The following is a 15114-nucleotide window of genomic DNA, read 5'->3' as shown; positions in this document are numbered from 1 at the left end:
AAACCAGAGCTGAACAGAAAATTTGACTTTCAAATACAAGAAGCAAGAAAAGCATGAGAAGGTAAACAGGAAAAAGAAATCATAAGGAAGCTATTAAAGTTGAACTATTTACATTCCTACATGGAAAAATGATAATTATAACTCATGAGACTATTCTCTGTATGAGGATAGTTGAAGGGAATATATATGTATATATATATGCATATGTATAGGATGGTTATGTATGTATAAATACATGTGTGAATGTGAGCATATATGTGTACATGTATACATAGGCAGGGGGCACAGAATCAGTTGAATAGGAAGGGATGATATCTAAAAAATAAAATCAAGAGATGAAAGAGGAATACAATGAGAGAAGGAGAAAGGGAGAGATAGACTAAGGTAAATTATTTCATATAAAAGAGGAAAGAGAAAAATGTTACAATGGAGGGGAAGAGCAGGAAGATGAAAGGGAATGGGTCAATCTTAATCTCACTGAATTTGGCTTAAGGAGAGAATAACATACACTCAATTGGGTATCTTACCCTACAGGAAAGTAGGGGGGTAGGGGATAAGATGTGGGATGATAGAAGGGAGGGCAGATTGGGGGGGAGGGTAGTTAGAAGCAAACATTTTTGAAAAGGGATAGGGTCAAAGGAGAAAATAGAATAAGTGGGGGGTGGGATAGGATGGAAGGAAATATAGTTTGTCTTTCACAATATAACTACTATGGAAACGTTTTGCATAACTACACATGTACAACAATGAATTACTTGTTTTCCCAGTGGGGGTGGGTGAGGAGGGAAGAAGGGAAAGAATCTGGAAATCAGAGTTTTAAAAACAAATGTTAAAAAAATTGTTTTTTACATGCAACTGGGAAATAAGATATACAGGCACTGGGGTATAGAAATCCATCTTGCCCTACTAGAAAGTTGGGGGGTGGGGGAGGATATAAGAGAAAGCAGATTAGGGGTAGGGGTATTCAGTAGGTTCACTATCTTGGGGTGGGGTAGGGGAAAGATGGGGAGAAAATTTGTAACTCAAAATCTTGTGGAAATGAATGTCGAAAACTAAAAATAAATAAAGTATTATTTTTTTTCAAAGGGGGGGGGTGATGAAAGGAGGAAGGCTACATGAAGGGACATCCAGAAAACAGAGGGATCACTTCCAGCTGAGGATGGAGGTTCCTGGAGGAGGTAGTGTTGGAGCTGGGCCTTTAAGACAGTGAAGATAGGGACAGGGATAGGGCATGAAAACTCCCGTGCTCATTGAAGGAGTGCCTGGAGCTTGGGTCTACATGTTGGGGAGCCATGGTTCAGGCCAGGGACTTTCAGAGTGTGAATTCACCTTCATAGCCGCCTGCCCTGCCCTGTCTCAGGGATCTTCAGGACCTCACCCAGTTTTCTGCTTTGAATTTAGTTACCAAATATACCCCTGTGCCCTCATGGTACCATGAATTAAATGGCAGCTTTTGGAGAAAAGGCTAGCAGCTTTCAGAGATTCTCTACTCACTAAAGAGTTTTATAATCACAGAATTACCAAGCTAGGAGAAATCTCAGAAATCATCTCACCCAGGCTCAATCCCAACCCTGACATTAAGTTCCACAAAATGCTTTATATATGTCATTTCATTTGATCCTCATGACAACCCTGGATAGTAAGTACTGTTATTATCCCCCATTTTACAAACGAGGAAACAGACTGAGAGATGTTAAGTGATGTGCCCAGGGTCACAGAGCTAGGAAGTACCTAAAACAGAATTTGAACTCAAGTCTCCCTGACTCCAGGAGTTCTATCCATGGCACCACCTAAACCCACCATGATTTATGTGGGAGTAGGACCCATGTCTTCAGACTTCCAGTATGGGCCTGTTTCCATTGCACCACAGTATGTTAGGGATTCTCCAAAGAGAATGATAGAAAAAAAATAGAAAAATCTCTAACAAAGCCCTTCTACTTTCATTTCCCTATCATGATGCTGGGAAGACGGTCGTATCAAAGAGTACTTTTCCAGTTATAGAAGATATGATAAAGAACAAAATGTCATAGAAGAAAGAATCACCAAGATGGGGGTAAGGTATCCATGGAGGGAACAATATAAAAGTGGGGCTAACTTGAGGGGAGGAAAAAAAGGACCTAAATTTAACTAAAAATAAGTGAATAGAAAGAAAGAATTGCTCAATCAGCAGGAAACGCAAAAGTCTCAACTTGGACTGAGCTTCCAGATATTCAGAAGAAGGAGGGAGAGGGACGAAGTTTTTTGGATGAATCAAGCCTTGATGAGCCCAAGAGGATGAACCTCTCTTCCATGTGACAGCCCTTTGAATACATGTAGACAACTATCATGGCCTTCCAAAGCCTTCTTTTCTACAGGTTAAACATCCCCAGGTCCTTTAACCAATTCTTATTCCAATCTCCTTAACAGACTGGTCACAATTTTCTAGATGTGCTCCATCTTGTCAATGTCCTTCCTAAGGCCGGCCCTGTAATTGGATAAGATGCTTTAGATGTGGTCTGACCCAGGCAGAAAACTATGGGACTAACACAAACCTTGCTACAGATACTAGGCTTCTATGCATGTGGATCACCCAGTATACGCCTTTCCTCTCCATGTAGCGTCCCCAGAAGAGTTGCTTCAGGGTCGTAGGACTCTGTGGGTCTGCATTCACACAGAACCATAACTCATCAGCACCCTCCTAAAGTCTTTTATCAGTCAGCAAAAGGAATAGCTCATTCAAAGCAATAGCATTTAATAAAAGGGCCGAGTAAGAAAAGGAAGAATGGAAATTATTGTCTATAATGGAAAATTCTCTCTACAAACCTGGAACACACTCCCTCATAAATGCACTCACCATCAGTAGGAAAGCAGACATATAAAACAATCACAGATGGGAGCACACGCTTCAGGAACACATATGGCCAGAAAACACAAATGAAGAGGCAACTCAGATCTCCGATACTCCAGAGTACCCTGTCTCTTTATTTTAATAGTATTTTTCCCAATTATATGTAAAGATAGTTTTTAGCATTCATTTTTGCAAGACTTTGAGTTCCAAATTTTTTATTTTGACATTTGATAAAGGTTATATTTGATATAGGTTGATATATTTGATATAGGTTATATATGTGCAATCGTGTAAAACATAATTCCACATTAGTCACAGCTGTGAACCAGCATCATTAAATGGGTCATTGAACTCTCTCTAGATCTGATCCCCACTGAGCCTCAACCCAGGCCATCACCTCAAGTTTCACTGCTCCCTACTGAGTATCACAGTTCTAGTGATTCCCATTTCCCTCATTTTATTGGCTTCTCTGCTGGACATTTCACTGTTTTCATGGTTGCTGCTAAATATCACCCTTGATACAAGCTTCTGGGTTTCATCTCTTTAGAGCCATCTTAGCTATAATCTGCATAGATGTAGGGACAAGTAAACATGGTCATAGAAAGCTCCTTAGTCATAACTAAAGGCTGTGAACCCCCACACAAAGCTTAAAGAAGTTAGGCAGAGTGCTCCCTAGCTAAAATAAAGTATTTTTCAATCAAATCCTGTGCTTTAGTCTAGACAGATCTTTGTAACAGACAATCCTATGATTTAGGATTAGTTATTTCCAAGAGTCTCCCTGACTTGAAATGAATTTGAGCCAAAACAAAAGGTAAAAAAAAAAAGGCAAGGTCATTTTTTACACAGCCAGAATTCTTGACTTTATTATATATGTGTAATACATTTCATGTGCATATAACTCATATACATATAGATGTATCCATATCTACATAAGTACCTTTAGCTTTGGTGTTCTATTTTCACCAACAAAAGTCTTGCTCTCTCCCTAGCCCATGATCTGTAAAATATTTGTTAGTCTCCCTTCTTCTAATTGTACCAGGTACCAGGATGTTGTCCTGGGTTTGTATCATAGACCTGAGGCAACCTAAACAGATCATTAACATTCACAACACAGAAACAAAGTCTTATACTTCCATCTTTACAAGTCCCTCTAGTTGTTTTTTTTTTTTGGCTGCCCCATTTCATTTACAAATCTGATATATACTCTGGATTTGCAGTCCCTGGAGTCTCAAGGTCTTTTTCCCATGAATTGCCATCTGATCAGATGTCTCCAGGCTCATGTGATATTGGGCACTGCTTCCTCAAAGGGTATGGAAGTTATCATCATCCCATGGGTAATGTATTTCCTTTTTATGTCCTAACATGGGACCCTCTGCAGTATAGATTCTCCTTAGCACTGACAAGATACTCTTTCATCTTTGCAACCTCAAAGGTCATTTATCCTAGAACTCAAATGCATGTGTCTCATTCCTGTCTCCTATTCTGCCCAATACAAAGGACATGCTCCATGAAGGCTTGACAATGGTGATAATTATAGGTTTAAAACTGAAAGAGATCTGAGAGATTATATAGTTCAGTCTCTTGTTTCACAAATGAGGAGCCTAATTCCCAGGATACACTTAAGTGACTTGCCCAAGGTTATTTTTAGCAAAATTAAAAGTAATATTAGCAGAGTTGGATTTTGAACCTAGATCTTTTCAATTCAAATCCAGAGCATTTTCCATTCCATTTTACTAATGATGACCGCAATAGTGATTTTGATAGTGCAACATGCATCACTAAGGAAATGCTCCTAGGACTTCATTTTCTATGATACTTGGGGCCCAGAAAGCATCTCTCATTGGGAGAAATTTCTTATATTCCATTCCCTTGGAGGCTGTAGGACAGTCCACAGAGTGATGGTGTCAACATGCAAGGACTCTAAGAGTTTGGGGTCTTCTGGGAGGCAGAAGGTTTAGGAAAGCAAAGCTTCCAGGTTCTTTAGTCAAGAGAAGGATAGGTAAGTTAAAGGCTGTGGAAAAAGAGAGAAGACAAAATATGAGAATGGCAATATTGCCATGTTGTCCCCAAGCCCAAGAATCTGAGCAGAAGCCTGACAACCCCAACCAAAGCCAACACAAGAGATTTAAGTTTTACCTGGGAAAAGAAATCCTTAGATTTCCATGTGATAGATGGCACTGAACCCTAAGTTTTTATTTCATGGCTGTGAGCTTGGAGACAACTATGCCCCACCCCAATATAATAATAAGATTTGTGAAGACTGAATGAGGGGAGTGGGGAGATTGGATGATAACCCTAGAACCTGTAAAGAGTAACACATGTGCATACACAGAACTGAGAATGGTTCTATTGTCCCATTATTTTTCCTTGTTATTTACTTTGTTACTATGTTATAATGAAATGACTCATGAGTTCCTCCTGGTGTGCACTGGAATGAGGACTCAAGCCATAATCCATATAATTATGATTATGCAAAACATTTCATACTGAAACTGGGAAATCTAGACATTCTAGAATGAGTGGGACCCAAGCTACCATAATGATATTTATGGAGGTGATAATGATGATAATGGTGGTGATGGTGATGATCAGTAGGATTTAGAGGTATAAAGGAGATTAAAAGTCAATCCCTTGAGAGTTGACTCCTCACTTAAAAAATCAGGAACCTGAGACTCAGAAAGATTAAGTTATTTGTCTAAGGACAAAGAGGTAGTCAGTAACAGAGTCAGAGTGTAAACCTAGTTCATCTGTCTACAAATCCAGTGTTCTCAACATTATACCATGGCTTAACTTCAGACAATTCAATGGGATTTGTTGTAATCGTAATAACAGTGATGCTTATGGTGGTTCACAATCTCTCTATATTCCATGATTCCTCGTCTTCATCCCTGTTGACTGCAAGATTAATGTTGATAACCCTTCTGCCTCTGGTTTCCCAGTTCCTTAAGTGAGCTCTTTAACCCCTATGACCTCTGGCTCCACTCTGTCTCACTCATCAAAAAAAAAAGAGAACATACTCTAAATCTCGCCATTACCCAAAGTATCTATTCCCAAGGTCCTGAACTCTCAAATTCCCCTTTCTGATCACAAACTCCTATTCTTCTAGCACTCTTGTTGCCTTACTTCTCTCAGACCTCTGCAATGACTTCACATCTCTCATTCTCTCCCTGTTCTTTTAGTCAGTAATCTCTCTTCTACCTTCATTGCTGCCCCTCCCTTCCCTTTTTGTCCTGTTGTTCTCCTTCTGCTAATCTTTAACCTTCAGTCACCTCCACCATCTTCTTTCTCTGCCTCTGTTCTCTGCTGTTGGCCATTCCTTCCCCCATTCTAGTAATTCTGAACCCCCAGCACTCATCACTTAAATCTGGTTCCCTATCACCCACTGCCTGATTCCCATTCCCCTCAACCCACCCCCCTCCAGTGTCTCACTGCAAAGTTACCCATATTGTGCCTTCTGGAATGCCTGTTCCATAGTCAACACAATTGCTTTCATCTTATATCTTTCTCTTTCCCATTCCTTCAATCTTTTGGTTCTCACAGAGAGCCCTGTCTCCCTCCTGACAACACAGCCTCCCTGCTCTCCCTTTCTAACACTAGCTACATTTTCATTCATTCTCCTCAACTCAATGATTGGAGAGGGATTTGGAATACTCCTTGCTCCCTATTGCCACTTCCAGACTCTCCTACCTCCATTACTAAGTACCGTCTCTTCCTTTGTAGTTCTTTCTCTACCACCCACTCAAAATTCTGTTAGTTATTGTCTACTTACCTCCAGGACATTCTCCTTCTTTCCTCAATGAGTTAAATGCCTTGCTCATGGTCTTTCTATCCTCCTCAACTCCTACCCTCATACTAGAAGACATCCATATATATACATGTGTGTGCGTATATATATATGTATATATATATATATATTATTCCTCCCTCAAACATTCCAATCTCCTTAGCTCCTCAAACTACTTATTTCCCATGACCTACTGTTCTACCTCACCTCACACACAAAGATGGCCATATCCTTGATCTTGTCATCACTCACAAATGTTCATGAACTCTAAAATTTCCTCATCTGTTCACAATCTATTGTCATTATATTTCTCCCTCAAAATCCCAATCCTTGTTCATCATCTATACCATGACCTCCAATCCTTCTACACTGCAGTTATTTCCCAGGTCATCACCCTTGTACTTGCTACACCTTCCTCCCTCTCCATCTAAACCCTTTGATAAACTAGTAAAACTCTACTCTGTCCTCTTCTTTCAAGTTCCTTACCCCTTATACCATCAAACTTGCCCTGCCAATCCTCAGTCTTGGATCATTCCCACCATCTGCTGCATTTCACTCCTACATATGCACTGCTAAAAAAAAAGATGGAAAAAATCATGAAACCATGCTGATGAGGTTCACTACGAATATATGTTACATAAAGTCAACTGTACCTTCATTGTTGAAAGACAATTCTTTTATGTCTCCCTAATTAAATCACTGTTTTACTCAACACAGTGGCTCTTCCAAACCTTTTCATGTCTCCTCAAACTTTCCATGGTTCCCCTACACCTGGCCCTTTCAGTTGAAAACTTTGCCTATTATTTCACTGAAAAAAACTGAGGTCATTCACCATGATCTCTTTTTCACTCTCATATAACCAGGTGACCCTCCTTGTCTAGGCCAACTCCTCCAGACACACAAGTGATCCTATCCCATCCAATAGTCTCCAGCAGATTGACCTCTCTATTACCCCACCCTCTCACTTATCTTCAATCTTTCCCTGTCTACTAGCTACTTCCCTACTGCCTACATACATGCCTACGTCTCTCTCATCCTCACTTGATCCATCCAACCCCAATAACCATCTTCCCATATCTTTCCTGCCTTTTGTGGCTAAAATCCTTGAGAAAGCTATCTGCAACAGGTGTCTCTACATCCTTTCCTCTCACTGTCTTCTTAACTCTACAGTTGGTTTCTGACCTCATCACAGAACTGAGAGTGCTTTCTCTGAAGTTAACAGTGGTCTCTTAATTGTCTAATCCAACGGCCTTTTCTCAGTCTTCACCCTTCTTGACCTCTCTGTAGCCTTTGATACTGTTGACCAACCTCTTCTCCTTGACACTCTCTCTTTAGGTTTTCATGACATTAAACTATCCTGGTTCTTCTCCTATTCTCCTCCTACCTATCTAACCACTCTTCAGTATTCTTTGGTGGATCTCAACCCAGATCATACCTGCTAACCATGGTTGTCCCAACAGATTCTGTTCTGGGTCCTCTTCTCTTTTCCCTCTATACTATTTCACTTGGTGATCTCATCAGCTCCTATGAATTCAATTATTATCTCTATGTGGATGATTCTCAAATCTACTTATCCAGTCCTATGCATTCAACTCCATCACAAAACTGAAAGGGCTCTCTCTAAAGCTGCCAAATTCTGTCTTCTTAATTGCCAAATGTGATCTTTTCTCAATCCTCATCCTTCTTGGCCTCTCTGTAATCCTTGACATTGTCGACCAACCTTGTCTCCTTGATATTCTCAAACTGGAAATCCTCAATTAGACATCTAAAACTAGATGTCTCATAGATATCTTAAATTCAATATGTTCAAAACTAAACCCATTATATTTCCCTATGAAGCCTCCTCTTTTCTCAATTGTTCTATTACTGTAGAGAATACCACCATCTTCCCAAATACCCAAGCTCAGGGTCATCATCAATCCCTCATGCTCATTCCCCACAGCCAATTGTTGCCAAGGTCTATTGATTTCACTTTTGTGACACCTCTCACATATGCCCTTTTCTCTCTCCTGATATGCTACCAACCTCTAAAAGTAAATATAAAATCTTCCATTTGGTATTCAAAGCTCTTCATAACCTGGCCCCTCCTACCTTTCCAGTCTTCTTACACTGTACCTCTCTACCCCCATATACTCTTCCATCCAGTGACCCTGAGCCCTTCACTGTTGCTCGAACAGGACCCTCTGTTTCCTAACTGGACATTTTCACTATCTCCCATGTGTGGAATGTTCTCCCTCCTCATCTCTGCCTCCTGGATTCTCTTGTTCCTTTTAAGTCCCACTTAAATCCCCCCTTCTCCAGGAAACCTTTTCATTCTGATCCCTCTTCATTTTCATGCCTACCTTGTGTTGATTATTTCCAATTTATCCTGTATACAGCTTGTTTGTACATGGTTGTTTGCATGTCGTCTCCCCCATCAGACTGTGAACTCCTTAAAGGTAGAGACTGTCTTTTGTCTTTCTTTGTATCTCTAACACTTAGCCTAGTGCCTGGCACATAGTAGGCTCTTAATAAATGTTCAATGGACTAACTACTACCTACAAATATGTTCACATCTAATCTAATCTTTTTTTAAAAAAAATTCTTCCCTTTATCCTGCCATCCTTCACTCCATATCCTATATCTTGCCTGACAGGAAGGTAGGTGGCACAGTGGAGAGAGTACTGGGCCCAGAGTCAGGAAGACCCGAGTTTAAATCCAGTCTCAGACACTTACTAGTTGTGTGATCTTGGGCAAGTCATTTAATGACTGTTTGCTTCAGTTTCCTCAATGGTAAGATGAGGGCAATAAAATCCCCTACCTCACAAGTTGTTGTGAAGATGAAATGAGATATGTGTAAAGCACTTAGATCAGCATCTGGCGCATAATATGCACTTAGTAAATGTTTGTTCCCTTCCCTCCTTTTAGCTACTAAACCTCTAGAAAGAGTTGGCTATAGTCATATGGTCACTGCCTTCACTTCCTCATCCTCCAATCACTCCTTGCAGTCCAGATTCTGTACCCAACACTGAGTGAAACTTCTCTCTCTGAGGTCTTTAGTGACCCTTTAACCTCTCAGTCCAATGACCTCTTCTTGTCTTAGTCTTTCTGTAGCACTTGACTCCGATGACTACTCCTTCTTCCTTCCTTCTCTCTTTGACTTTTGTGACACTTTGCTTTCTTGGTATTCCTCCCAACTCTCTGATTGTTCTTTCTTGATCTGTAGTTCTGCTTCCTCCTACCACTTTCTAAATATGAGTAGTCCCCAAGGCTCCGTCCTCAGTCTTTTTTTCTTCTCTTCCCTCTTAATACTTTAATAATTTAACCACCACCTTTACTGCTAATGCCTCTCAAAGCTATTATCAAAAGTCCTGAGTGCTCGCCTGAGCCCCAGACCTTCATCTCCCCTTGGCTACAAGATATCCCTACTAGCACATCCAGCACTGAACTCCTCATCTTTCCCACTAAATCCATTTCTCCTCCTAACTTTACTGTTATTTCTATTGATCCAAGTCACCCAGGCTTAGAACTTTGGATCCATCTTTGACTCTTCCCTCTTCCTCATCCCACACATCCAATCAGCCACCTAGTCTTATAGATTCTACTTTTTTTAACCATTCCCCTTCTCTTCAAACACACAGCCAACACTCTAACCCAGGCCCTCATCTTATCTGGCCTTCAGTCTCTCACCTCTCCAAGTCATTTTTCACATGGGTGCCAAAATCATCTTCCAAAGACACAGGGTCTGGTCCTGTCATGTCATTCCCTTACTCAAAGACCACCAGCATCTCTCTATTGTCTAGCAGATAAAATATAAACTCCTTAGTCTGGCACACAGATTCCCCCACAATCACTCGCAAACCAATGTCTTCACTTTTATTTCACATTTAGGTAATTAGGGTCAAGTGAGCAGAGGTCAGCATGCTCAGCTGATGCAATCTCCCTTGTGGAAGAGTTGGGGGGGGGCCTACTTCCAGAGAGGCATGACTATATGTTATGGGAATACCTTGGAGAGTTTTGGAACATTTGTAGGCATTCTGTGAATGGTTACAGGCAGCTAGGTGGCACAGTGAATTGGGGTCATGAAAACTTGAATTCAAACCCTGCTTTAAATACTTACTGACTATGTGACCCTGGTCAAGTCACTTGATTTCTGTCTGCTTCAACTTCTTCAACTATAAAATGGGATGATAATAGTACCTACCTCCCAAAGTTGTTGTATGGATCAAATAAGATAATATTAGCAAGAGCAGGGCCTGGCATGTACTAGGTGCTTAAAAAATGTTTGCTTCTGTCCTTCCACTCTGTTACCTACTGCCTTTTTGGTTGGTTGCATAGTAGAAACTGGAAAGCCTTCAAAAGGACTCAGTCCTCCAGACTAATAATTTATTCCAACCTGGCTATGTCAGTGAAAGAACAGAGACAATGCTCTAAGGGGAGAGACCTCAGGCCCTTCCAATTATAGACCAACATGTGGCTCATTCCTTCCTCTTTCAGGTGGAAATTGAAGATGGTCATGACCCTAGCAGTTCTGAAAATTAAAGGAGAACATGCCACAATGAGGTCCTGGAGCTGGATTTGGAGCCAGCCAGTCTCAAATCAAGTCAGAAGCCATCTTCAGAACCCAGCCCTGCAGTAGCAGAGAAGAGGACTCACTCATCATCAGTGCCACATTTGGACATTTACTTGGTGGGACCAACACTGTGTAGCACTAAGTCTGAACCCACGGTAATATATATTTTAACTCAGGTTTTGTTTTGGCTTTGTATTTGGTCATTTTAGTCATGTCCAACTCTTTGTGACTCCATCTGGGGTGGGTTGTTTTTTTTTTTTGGAAGGGGGAAGGCAAGGCAATTGGGGTTAAGTGACTTGCCCAAGATCACACTACTAGTTAAGTGTCAAGTGTCTGAGGCTGGATTTGAACACAGGTCCTCCTGACTCCAGGGCCAGTGCTCTATTCACTCTGCCACCTAGCTGCCCCATGGGGTTTTCTTGACAAAGATACTGGAGTGTTTGCCTTTTCCTTCTCCAGTTCATTTTACAGATGAGGAAATAGGGTTAAATGATGTGCCCAGGATCACTAAGCTGGCAAGTATCTGAGGCTAGCTTTGAAATCAGGCAGATGAGTCTTGTTGACTTCAGGCTCAGCACTCTATCCATTGCACCACCCAGCTGCCCCGGGGGCTGCCTGGGGACTTGAATTATATAAGGGGGAGTAGTAAATGTTTATTTTTTTGTTCTTGTTATATAGTCAAAGTAAATATCCCTCTGTAAAAAGCTAATTGACATTAATAAGCACTTAGGACAGTGCCTGGACCATAGGAGATGTTTAATAAATGCTTATTTCTTTCCTTCTTCCTTTCCTTCTTTCCTTCCTTTCTTTCCTATCAACTTCATACATCCTGATAGACCATACTCAAATACATCACCTCTTCATCAGGGATAAAATACCAACTCTCCTGTTTAGCACTAAAACCGTTCTTGGTTTGGCCACCTTCTAATTTTTCAGCCTTTTTGTATTTGCTCTGAGGGGTTTTGGAGCAGGGGAGTCCCATGGTCAGACTGAGTTTTAGGACTATGATTTTGGAAACTCTGCAGAGGTTGAGTCGGAGAGGGGAGTGTCTTGGTGTAGGAATCCCAGTGAAGGGATTATTGTAACAGTAAAGGCAAGATTTCATAGGAAGATGGACTGGGATAATTGAAGTGTAAATGAAGAGGAGGCAGATAAAAGGAGAGGCATGCTGGATGGAGCCAGTCAGAATGTCCTCACAAGACCCAATTATTCAGTTTTCCAGGTGAATATTTGTACCTTGGTAAATTGGCCAACACTAGAAATCAGGCCTTGATATATTGTTTTATTAATTGTCTAGATTTTTTTTAATTGAGAGAGAAAATGTTATTAATGCAGTTAAAACTTAAAGATGTGTGGTGTGTTTGTTTTTTTCCAGAGAATCAGTTGTTAAACATTTACCAGAACACTGTTAGATATGAGAAGTGTTGAGGATGTAGAACTGATAAAACTTGACAAATGACTGGTTTTTGGTGTCAAAGAGAATGGAGGATGAACCCAACATCTCCAACTTGATTAACTGGAAGGATGGCAGTGTCCTCAATGGAAGTAGGAAAGTTAGGAAGAAGACTGGGTCTGAGGAAAAGATAAACAGTTCTATTTGGAAATTTTGTGTTTAAGATGCCTCAGATACATACTGACTATTCAATAGACAATTGGTGGAATGGGAATAGAGAGAGACTGGGGCTAAATTTATAGATCTGGGAGAATCATCTCCATAGAGATGATAATTGAATTTATAGGAGCTGATAAGATCACTGAGAGAGGCTACAGATAAGGAAGAAAAGAGAGGCCAGGACAGGGCCTTGGGATCTACTTATATTTAGGGGATAGGATACGGCTGATGATCTAGTAAAGGCAGCTGAGAAAGAATGACCAGGGGCAGCCAGGTGGCTCAGTGAGTAAGAGCACTGGCTCCATTGTGGAGTCAAATGGGGATCAAATCTAGGCTCAGATACTTAGCACCACACCCAGAAATAACTGGCTGTGTGACCTTGAGCAAGTTACTTAACCCCAATTGCTTTAAAAAAAAAAAAAAAAGAGAAAGAATGACCAAACAAGCAGGAAAAGAACAATAAGGCAGGACTGAGATGTTAACCAAAGACCCCTGGGCCCAAAAAGAGAATCCAATCACAGATTATGAAAGCATATATTGTCTGAGAAGACCTTGCAAGGGAGAGGTGGCAAGGAAGCAGAAGTGGGGAAGGAGGCAGAGAGGGAAAGAAAGATGGGGAGAAAGAGGGAGGGAGGAAGGGGGGAAAGGGAGAGATAATATAGTTTCTACAGGCTTTCAGGTAGGGAGCAGGGGGTTAAGGGAGAAAACATCTGTTGACACAATAAGCCAGGCAGCATGATGTTTAGAAAGTCCTAACCAAGTTGTCAAGGCTACAGCTACTGTTCAAGGTTGCCCTTGAGCTAGTCAAGGCTGGTCCTGTGGTTTCTGGCAGCTACAGGCATCTCCAAATCTGGCTGGAGTTCGCTCACAAAGGATCACTGATAGGTCAAGAGTCTCTGACCTCAGAAATCCTTCTGATTGGCTGGTTCTTGTGTAACTCCATTGTCCCGCTCCCCGTGATGAAGAAAAGTTCTAACATAGAGTATAATCATGACAGAGCCCATGTTAACAGAACAATGAAGAGACCATTGCTAACTTTGGAGAGAGCAGCTTCAGTTAAGAGTTGAGGTTGGAAGCAAATTGCTAAGAGTTAAGAAGTGAGCAAGAGAGAAGTTGAAACCACAAACATGCACTTTTCCCTAGAAGTTTGGCTATGAAAAGAAGGAAAGATATGTAAACATATTTGTAGGCAACAAAGAAGGTACCCATAAATACACAGCTGTCTGCAGAGTGAGCCTAGTGAATCAAACTATCCAGCAGAGACACTCTACCCTGAAAAGAAGCCAGGAGCAAAGAAACCCATCCGCCCAGTCTAGCACTAGCAGCCCAGCAGTCTGACACTGTCCAGTGGCAGCTGCCCAGTGATGCTACCTCACTACATCAAGAATACCAGGACAGGGGCAGCTAAGTAGCTCAGTGAATAGGGTACTGGCCCTGGAGTCAGGAGGACCTGAGTTCAAATCCGGCCTCAGACACTTGACACTTACTAGCAGTGTGACCTTGGGCAAGTCACTTAATCCCAATTGCCTTGCCTTCCCCCCTCCAAAAAAAAAAATACCAGGACAGCTCTCACTGTTCAGTAGTAGAGCAGACTGCCTGACCCAGTCCAGCAGTAGCCAAGTTCTTTGAGGACATAGCACACTGTAGCAGCAAGCACCCCAGTGTCCCCAGGGTGCCTGCTCACACAGGTTCTTGGATCTGCTTTGTTAAAGGAAAGCAACTCAAAATGGGTTAACAAGCTTACTTTAATCAGTCAGACATAAATCGTTTACCTTGTTCAGGAGAAAAGGTCAGCACCCTGAACCTCAGAGTATACAGGCATAATTATCAAGACAGAAACATCAAGTAGACAGATTTCCAAACTGTCCAACCATTACATCCATACCCAGTCAACATCTGGGTTTCCACATTCTGGGTTTTTCAAAGCCGGGGGACTCTCAACAACGGCTTCCCAGAACTCAGATCAAATCACAGAACACTTCTCAAAGTGAGTCCCAAAACAAAGCTACACATCAGGGCTTATATAGCCTTCTCCTGGCTCAGAGAATGTAACAACCTTTTGGACCCACTGGCCAATCAAAAAGTATCTACTGAAAAACAAGCCTCCCCCACCCCAGGCTTCAGGTGCACATTAGCCTAGGGGCAGGGAAGATCTTTAAAATTTACATTCTTATTACATTAGGCAGCAAGCACCCCAAGCTCGTCCTCAGGGTTTGCTGCCCATACAGGTTCTTGGATCTGCTTTGTTAAAGGAAAGCAACTCAAAATGGGTTAACAAGCTTACTTTAATCTGTCAGACATATATCGTTTACCTTGTTCAGGAGAAAAGGTCAGCACCC

Source organism: Petaurus breviceps, unplaced genomic scaffold, assembly GCF_028583685.1.
Source record: "Petaurus breviceps papuanus isolate PSGF00001 unplaced genomic scaffold, PetGlider_PUasm1.0 103, whole genome shotgun sequence".
NCBI classification, from domain to species: domain Eukaryota; kingdom Metazoa; phylum Chordata; class Mammalia; order Diprotodontia; family Petauridae; genus Petaurus; species Petaurus breviceps.
The sequence above is the reverse complement of the archived record's forward strand: the minus strand, read 5'-3'. Positions refer to the sequence as shown.